This window comes from Apostichopus japonicus, chromosome 13, assembly GCF_037975245.1.
Source record: "Apostichopus japonicus isolate 1M-3 chromosome 13, ASM3797524v1, whole genome shotgun sequence".
NCBI classification, from domain to species: domain Eukaryota; kingdom Metazoa; phylum Echinodermata; class Holothuroidea; order Aspidochirotida; family Stichopodidae; genus Apostichopus; species Apostichopus japonicus.
The window spans coordinates 10,723,990-10,734,062 of record NC_092573.1 but is presented as its reverse complement, the minus strand read 5'-3'; the positions used below and the strand labels follow the sequence as shown (position 1 = coordinate 10,734,062).

General features: G+C 36.0%; 2 protein-coding genes across 2 annotated transcripts in view; one reads left to right on the top strand and one right to left on the bottom strand.

Annotated features, from left to right (window-relative positions):
• Window positions 1–2,603: 2,603 nt before the first annotated feature.
• LOC139978164 (snurportin-1-like) overlaps window positions 2,604–10,073 on the bottom strand; it is a 55,762-nt gene continuing 48,292 nt past the window's right edge. The window contains exon 9 of the mRNA XM_071988086.1: window positions 2,604–5,041. The gene's annotated coding sequence lies outside the window, so the exon portion shown is untranslated. The remainder of the gene's footprint in view (window positions 5,042–10,073) is intronic.
• The window catches only part of LOC139978159 (myogenesis-regulating glycosidase-like), a 43,527-nt gene continuing 39,854 nt past the window's right edge, over window positions 6,401–10,073 (top strand). Inside the window, exon 1 of the mRNA XM_071988063.1 lies at window positions 6,401–7,294. The gene's annotated coding sequence lies outside the window, so the exon portion shown is untranslated. The remainder of the gene's footprint in view (window positions 7,295–10,073) is intronic.

Below are 10,073 nucleotides of genomic sequence, written 5' to 3'. Positions count from 1 at the left end.
CCTCAGTCGTTGCTTACGTTAGGCTTAGACTACCCTAAACCTTCCTTAGTGCCATCCTAACCCTATCAATTAAAGAAAAATGATATGCTTAGCTAAAATAGTCGAACATTTAAGATAAAAAGTCGCAACGTCAAGGAATAAGTCGGCTCAAACCGATATCATAACATGTTAAAAGATAAAGTGGAACTTTTTATGTTTCGAAATTTTGTTATAAAATATCGCAGTGTCGAAGAATGAATGCAAATGATGTCGAGATATAATATATAGTCCAAGTTTCCATAACAAAATCGAAAGTCTGATATATGTTTGTCGAAGTTGTAAGGCGAACACAATACTGAAATGAATTTTTAAAAAATACCCGAAATAAGAAAAGCAGGAGTCAACATTTTTAAATGACATGCCAACAATTTGGTATGACAGATGGAAATTTCGAACACAAATGACCAATTTTCGAGGAATAAAAGTTGCAAATTTCGTGGAAAAGTCGAAATCATGTAGTAAAAAGTTCAGGAAAGAAAAATCAAGATTGTGAGATAAATTAGTCTAATATTGAGAAAATGTTAAAACTTTCTGCCCCATTTAGGTAATCTAGGAAATGCTCAGCTGTGCATGGAAGATGCCCAAGCTGCATGGTCACAGGTTTGATCTAACCATCCCCCCCTCCCCCACTGTTCACTTGTTAACATTTTCTTATATGTCACTGCTATGTGTTATGGAGCTCGCGATCATTATTTAACCCGGATGAAACTCATGATTTGTCTCCTGAGCAGACACTTCAAGAATGTAACAATGTGCTGGACCAGGATGGGGGTGGGCTGGATGGGGGGGGGGATACACACAGGGCTCATAGACATTCAACTTCAAACAGTTAGTAATTGTTGTAATTGCTTATTTTTACATGCTAAAAGCCTAAACCTAAAAGGATAACAGTTCATTAATGTTGAATTGTGACAGAGCAAAGTAAGCTTGTTGATAAAGTTTGAAAACAGAAACCACAGTCTGGTAGATTTGTACCAATAGTGATATAAAGCATGTTCCACTTTTTTTCTTCAAGAAAGGTAATTTAGAAAAGGCTGTTTGATTTTGTGAAAGAAGTTTTTGCTGTTTTCTCCAAATATCTTTCTCAAAAACTGCTTTGTGAAAATATTTGGTTTCTCTCCCCCCCAAAAAACATTGCAAAATATGTTTTGAAACAAAAGTACAAAAACAACCTTACATAAAAGCAAACAGAATTCTGAAATGAAATCTTATCAATAAAACTTTTTTGTAAAATGAAATCTTTTGTAAAAACCAAAGTCTGAAGCTGTTTTTCATTGAACTCAGTGGTTTTCCTTCATTTGGGAAAGACCTAAACATATAAGAGACTAAATGTAATTCTGTCTTTCCAATACTGGTAAGATGAACTCCGTCATATGCGGCTTGCCAATAAAGTTGAATGCTGTAGAAACTCGCTTGCAATTACCGTGCGAACACACGTTACTTCGAAGTTAGTGGAAACCTTAAGTAGATACAGTTGCATCCTATTTCAAGCTTATCTAAACCAAAGCAATACTGAGTAAAGTAACTTGCTGCAAATCAGCTACAGTAAGCAATTTAAAACCGTTTTTGTTTTGTGTCCGTAAGGTTAATAAGTAAGAACACATGTCTTCCATACAAGTATGCTACTGCAATCGGAAACTAATTTGGGAACGGCCCTGAAGAAGATAATTGATTTGTGTTCCAGTTAATTCAAACTGATCCTGTAATTGTTGCTGGAACAATTGTTAACTTAGAGCAAATTGTCTCTCTCCAACTCTCTCTCTAATTTGGAACTGTTGACAGAAAAGAATGCATTATTTAACAGACTCTGTTATTTGACAGCTTTCTCATCATATCCCATACACACTCTTTGAAAATTGAAACTTCTCCATCTCGGTAAAAAATCAGTATTTCATTCCCTTTGAACCTAATGAGCTTTTAAATCTCATCAGTATTGACCTTACATTTCAGAATGCTAACAATTGCTCGATAGTTTTTAATAGTATCGTCCTAGAGAGGCTCAGATCTTCCAGATTATTCCCAGATTGACATTGAAGGGAGTTTAATTAGACATTCAAATCTCTGATTGAGGCAAACGGCTTTGAAAAGGTGTCAGTTAAATGTGTGTCTCACTGCCAATCAGGGATCTGTGCTCTTCACCCTCCCCTCCCATATTGAACCCTCTTCAGTCGCCTCCGAATATTTCTCAAAGCTGGTCTTCCTGCTTACCTGTACTTGCCAATCATAAAGAAAACATCACTGCAAAATGAAGACTAAAACATTTCAAATGTCATAAGGTTTTCAAGTTATTTATTTATTCACCTCATTGGATTTCATTGTCACAGTTTGAATACATGTCATAAAAAAATGTGTGCTGTTTCTCTAAACTCAACCAATCACGAAAAAACATTCATTTCAAATGAGCAAATTTTTGTATCAATACTTGGTCGTGTTAACTTCCATCATTCAATTAACTATTGAATTTTTTAAATCAACAAAGGAAAACTAACTGGGAATTAATAGAGGAAGTAAACTGTAAACCTGAAGCCACAGGTTGGAATCCCATCCTAGCCTCTTTTTGGGGGGGGGGGGGGGGGAGGGAGCTCTTATCAAGTTGTGGAAACTACAGATATGAAAAGGGTAATGAAATCTTTTGACTAGAACTGGATTCAAACCTGAGTTCAAACAGTCCTATGCTCTCGCTACTGAGCTATTCAGCCTTTAGATGGCAGTATTCATTAACCAATTCTTTGCAGAAGGGACCAATCATAAGCTAGAAAACATACCTTCCATATCGTGTAACCAGGATCACACGTACCACACCCACCTTTATTTGATACAATCCAGAATATGGCAGGCTAGGGATCAATAATTTCTCATACTTATTTATATTTAAACATTGACTATGATTTAATCTATTTTACTATTAACATACTTCTGAAATTGTTTTGGACTATTGCGTTTTAGTTTCTAGTATCGTGTAGTACAGGTGTGTTTTTTATATTGTTGTTTTTGGCAGTTACATTTTTTGCCTTATTGGTTCTATTTATTTAATATTTTGGTTTTTGTTACTATTTGTTTTTAGGTTTTACATTTGTAAAGTGCTTTGAGCAGCTTTGCTGATTATGCGCTATATAAATATTACTTATTATTATTATAATGATGGTTGGGTTGTTGTCTCCTTAGTCATTGTAAATATATCCAAGATTACAGCATTTACAACTAGCTAGTTAAGAGCAGTCATTTGATTATAATCCAATCAGAAAGAGCACTTAGTTAGATTGGTAGGGAGAAGGGAGGGGGTTGCCAGGGGGGGGCATGAGGTATTCAATCTTGAGAATATTTACACGGTTGTCTATGGCCCAATTCAACTACAGTATTAGCATATACCTGAAATAAAGATTAACAGTGGTATGTAAACCAGTTTTCCATCTAATGTACTTGAGAGAGCTAAGGGCCAAAGCTAAGGGAGGAAAACAAAATGTCAAGGAGGGGGGTGGGGGTATGGGTTCATGTTTCTTGCATGAAGTACCTATTAAATGTACTCCCAATCAATCACAACAATAAAAATCCCCTACCCCCTCCCCCAGCTCCCATTTACCTCTCCCAACTCTCTCTTCTCTCGTTTTCAGAAGTTTCTAAGCACAGTTATATTTTAAATCTACTTTTCAAAACACAATCTCTTAATATTATAAGCAGAAGCTATGCCAGATTGCTTGTCGGTTAACATTACCGAGTAGAGTATACATTTATAGCTGTAATAATAGATTAATAAAGAAGCCAAGGGCAAGAACAGGCACTCTGCCTGCATCCAATTAAACAAATTGCTAAGATATCTCGGAGGGGTAATGAAACCTTTCTAGTAATGTATTTTAAATTTACCTCATAATACAAGCAGATCGACAACTTGTATTAATTCCCAGGTCTTTTTCTTCACTTTTTCTTTTCTTTCTCTTTTGAGTACAGCTGTTTTTTCTTGCATGATGCATCTAATATGGATTTTGTGCCAGTTCTTTCATGACAAATTGTGTGTAAATGTCTGGGTTGGTTATCAGAGTTATTTTTCCTTTTTTAAACCTCTAATTGAATTCGTTGGGTTGGGCAAAATTTGGCGGGCTCTCAGACCTTTTACAAATCATCATTTACTGTATCTGGCAATCAATCTCTCTTGATTTTTAACCTTCTTCCATATCCCTTCCCTTCCCACCCCGCCCCCTCCCCCCACTTACTTTCCTGCAACATTTGCTTACTTTAACACTGTTGGATCACACCCTACCACATAAAGTAATGCAGTTTTACCATAGAAGACAGTATCCTAGTTTGAGAACCATGACAATGTATCATCTCTTAATGTGTGTGTTGCCAGATACAAACCGTCAATAAATGCTTAAATGTTTAATTAATAGTAATAATGACAAACATCATCAGGTTAAAGGACCATATCATCCTCCCAGTTGAAGCCTTTGCCTATGTCAGGATTGGGCAATAGGTAAAGAAACTCCAAACTAGACTGGTTTGGGAATTTTACGTATGACCATACCTACCTGTCTCTATTCAACATATGCACTACAATATACCTAGATCAAATAAACGTTGAAACAAAGTGATTTAGTTTTAGTATTCCTCATGAACTTTCAGCACCAACACTGTACTGACCTCTTCCTTTCAAATCCACGAATCTGAAGTCTTACTACCATGATTGCAGTCGTAATGTGTTGAATGGAGACGGGTAAGATTAGAGTGAATTAAATTTGGTATGCTTCAACATTTTAGAACGTCTATGAGATTATAATGTCAGTTATATAGTCATGTGTTCTTGTATATCCCATAATATCTTGGCTCTAATGTGATGTAATAACTGTACAGTCTCTTAACATTAGTGTCACAGCAAGTCTGGAATTGTTGTTATCATCAGAGGTCCAAGCATCGCCCTCTAGTCATCCTCTCATTTCCTCCTTGCAGTGACGATGACATATAACTGAAAGTGTCAGTTCATTCCGTCCATCCCATCGAAGAAGAAAAACTGAAAAGAGAAGATTAAAATGATGAAGACTGCATTCAAGTAAACAACAGGGCTTTATTCAACGGACGGGACAAATTTCAAATTTTCGTCGATGCCCTCACCGCTTTGCCTTCATTTAAAAAATAGTCAGCCGTTACCGCTCGGGAAAAACAGCTATACCTTGCCCCTCTATAGTTGAGTTGATGCAGATGATGGCAAAATGATCTTGATCATCATAAACTTTGATTTATTGATCAGATCTGAGAGTATACAACAAACTCAAAAAGGAAGGGTTGAAATAATATGTGAAGTCTTCCTTTCTTTCTGTTATTTCTGTACGTGGTTCCTCTCACTGGCAATACTGACTTAATTGATGCATTTTCAAATATAATGACATGGCCCCTTACAGGCTGTGAAATTACTGTGGTGCGCTGCCAAATCAATGCAAATTATAATGGCAGATCTAGCATCCACCTATACGTTCCTGCGTCTGCCCGTCAGCCCGCTCACCCACCCACCCACCCACCCATCCATCCATCCACCCATCCTTCCATCCATCCATCCATCCACCCAGCCATCCAACCATCCATCCATCCACCCACCCATCCATCCATCCATCCATCCTTCCACCCATGCATCCATCCACCCACCTGCACCCATCCACCCACCCATCAATGCCAAATCAATGCAAACTATAATGGCATATATAGATAGTATCCGCCTGTCCGTCCACCCATGCACCAATCCATCCATCCACCCACCCATCCATCAATACCAAATCAATGCAAACTATAATGGCAGATATATTATTCAGGTATAGTATAAGTGAACCAACTCCTCCTGCATGATAACTTGCCAGCCCCTACCTGTCTTACAGACAGGTAAGCAGTCCCTCCTCCAACATCCCTCGCAGATTGTGTTGTTTACACAACCACTTCAATCTACAGTACTTTGCATCCCACACACCCATAACACAAAGCTTATACCTCTCATAATTACACTGATAGCAAGAACAGATCTTTTAAAACCCCTCTTTGACAAAGTTAGTCCAGTTAATTACACCCACAAAGTTACCTATAGGCAGAAGTGTTAAATCTTCCCTGAGTATTATAATTTAATACTTTACAAGAAAAAAAAGGCAGAATATATTTATTTTCATGACAATTATTTGTACATACTTTAACTAGAGCCACTTTCAAAACAAACTTTTACATACTGTGTTGAATAATTAGTTTTTTTGGCAGACATAATAAATTTAGGTAAATATGAACACATGAAAATTCACTGTAAATAAATATATATATATATATATATATATATATATATATTTATATATATATACATATACACAGTATATAATATTGTTCATCTGCAGGTCGAAAATTAATCCCTCAATAATTAACGCACTCTCACACACGTACGTATATCAACACACTGTAAATAAATACCCAACCTGACTATAATAAATGCATCTCCTGGATATGATTGATGACAAAATAGAGACATTATGCACACATGCAATTTAAGACATTAGAGTAGTGCCTCCCATCTCATATGAATAACCCGGCGTGACTGCGTGCCACAGAATCTCCAATTTTGAACTCGGCTCTGCCGTGAATTGCAGCCTATCGTTGTCGTCCGTACAAATTGATCATTACATGGCAAATTAGATAACACTATGTGACAAAAAATTGTACTGCCACAGAGCTAGCTTTCCAAACAACTGCTGCATGTCAATTTCATAGAAAAAGACAAAAGCCAGCCAGACCCAATTTCTTTTTCTTTTTTGGACAAAACAGCGATAAATTGCATCTGGGCTGGCTCTATACTGTCCGGGAAAGAAAGCAATTTCCTGACCGTGACAAAGGCATGAGCAGAGCTGTATGCATTTTTAAGGTTACCTGGGAGAGTTAGTTTGCCGATAGAAACCATCGTCTGCGGCTAGCGGTAGAAAAATCCAGAGATATCTCAACTCCTCTGGGCATGAATTTTCGAGACAAAAACAGAAGGAAGATACGGCCTTGGCATGAGCATCTCTCATAAACAAGAAGACTTCACCTCAAGAGGGAGGAAATCTTTGGCTGCTAAGATTTCTGCATAATGTTCTTGCCAGCTGCCTAGAGATTTTAGTCTCATGCAGATATCTCAAACAGGTACCTGTTGTTGTTTTTTTAATCAACAGCTTGCCGGGAACATCGTCTTCTGATGAGTGATTTTGATATAGTTTGGATTTTTTGCTCTGAGATGTTACCAAGCATAATTTCTGTAGCATAGGTAAGTCTGTTTCTCTCCTATATATATTGTGAATACATCACTTTTTACAACAGGGTTGAGTTTGTACTGCTACTAAGTATTTTATTAAGGGAGAGTGTTCGCAAGCTGGCTTTTATAATATGTCGGAGAAAATTTAGCAAATTATAATTTTAAGTTTAGTTGAAAAGATAGGAAAATTAAGGGGTGAATTCCTCTGTGCATTTTGTATTACATGACAAAAGCATTAATTTTTGTGAATTTTGTTTTTTCAATTTAATCATTTCTTTATATAACAACCTGCTCGTATATCTTCACAAGTTATTATCCTTAGAGTTAGCTAGGATGGGGCTCATTTGCAAAGTAAACAATGGAGTTTTCCCACTCCCCCACCAGCAAACCCCTAATCAATTATGATCCTATTTTACAAACCATGATAAATTTGCCTCCTTAAAGTTTCCTTTAATATGTACATCTTACATGCATTATGTAATTATATGCACATGTATCCATCTTCATGCTGATTTGAAGCTAGTATTCTTTCTCGAAGTGCAGATAGCTTGTGTGTCAGAGGGCTAAATTTGAACCCTTGATACCCCATCTGGGGACTAATAATAACGGGCCTTGGACTTCATGCAGGCTTGTCTTAGCAATCTTCAAATTGCATATTGCGAAAGTAATGTTGACTCCCCAAATTTGGCACTCATTCATGTATTCCCTACCCCCTATCCACCGCCCCCCCCCTCTTAAAATATCTAGTGACACCACTGGATTTGAGCCGGAACTAGCAGCCTTACCAAACGTCAAATCAAGGAGGGTATATAGGCCTACTGTGACAAAAACTGTAGTGATCGTAGCCTATGATATTGCTGTCTGTAAATTGTATTATAATAGGTAACCCTGTGCAAATTAAGCTATTTATATAGTGACAATTAAACCAAACATGCATATATATCCAAATAATAGAAGTAGAATGCATTTATCAACACTGGTTTATGCTTTCTTGCACTGATTAATATCATTGTAATATATATATTACACATTATATATGATATTATATATTATATATTAATATGATATTTTTATATCATTTTAAATTTAAACGTATTTGTCCTAAATTAATCTAATCCATGTATTTGATGCCATGTCCGCCTTTCTTAGTTTGCCTATTGTTAAGTATAGTACGGAAAATCCGGACAGGTTGACATGTGTCTGATATGTCTTATATAACGTATTGACATGTAAAAGTACTAATTTCAAAATCATTCAACTCACTAGTGAATGCTCAGTTTCCTTATAATTAATTTTTCAGCCATTCTTCCAGTTTTGCTTAAAGTTTATGATTTATGATGCTTTTATGAATTATGATCCATCATGAATTATATATATTTAAAATGTCAGGTAGGCATGGATGCAACATTTTATGAAAGTTTCAAACAATTTTTTTTTTTTTAGTATAAGTGCTACTTCCAAGCCAAAAAATGCTGACTACATTTTATGGACTATAAAAATTTTCATCATTTTGTGGCTGCATGCATGGTTTACTTCCATTAGGGTTTAATATCAAGTAATATCAGTCCATTAGTTGTGAGTAAAGCTTAGAATTTCAAGTCGTTTGTGGAATTTAGTTTGTTGCCGAATTTCATATTTAGAGTTGCTGGTTGCATTTGCGATCAATTATTAAACATCCCTCGTCACACTAATGTACGCCAGAGCTCAAAATTTGTGGTGAGAGTTTCAGTCATTCCTCTCAAAACAGATGGTTGTAACCTTGAGAAATGTCCTCATTTTACTTTGAAAACAAACATTATTAAACTCATAGCCTATAGGCCTATAATTGTTTGTTTGGAGATCTACCTCGCCTATTATACTTGCATCAAGCAACTAGGTGGAAGTTGTTATTTTTACAGTATATTTAATAACTAGTGCCGCAATCAGCTATCAAGCGTGTCAGTTATCACATATATTAGCTGATAAAAACAAATCACATGAGCATCTATGCTACTAAATTAAATATGAAATGAATGAAGTGGGAATGCTGACTCATTTACATTTTAATATTGCGATGCAACCAGTTGCATTAAAATTGCACGACAACAATAACACCTGAATAAGCCAATTTTGAAAGAACTTGTTCACAGTTGACTGTATGCATATGCCCAGAAAAATAGAATATTATATGCAAGGAGAGGGAGAGAGGGTACAGGATGGGGTACCATCTTAGTGGGTGCAGTACTATAGGTAACTAAAGAGGTATTGTGGCATAAAGTCCCCTATTGTCCAAAGCAATCATATGATATCACAGTTTTTGATGTATCATCAATACCTGTGATGTATCAACACCACTCTTCATTAATAACATATCTTATCAGTACTTATGATGTATCATCAATACCTATGATGTACACCACTCTTCATTAATAACATGAAATATTATCACTACATGTGATGTATCATCAATACATGTGCTGTATCAACACCACTCTTCATTAATAACATGATATCTTATCACTACTTATGATGTATCATCAATACCTATGATGTATCAACACCACTCTTCATAAACAAGATATCTTATCACTACTTATGATGTATCATCACTACCTGTGATGTATCAACACCACTCTTCATTAACAAAATATCTTATCACTACTTATGATGTATCATCAATACATGTGATGTATCAACACCACTCTTCATTAATAACATGATATCTTATCACTACTTGTGATGTATCGTCAATACCTGTGATGTATCAACACCACTCTTCATTAATAACATGATATCTTATCACTACTTGTGA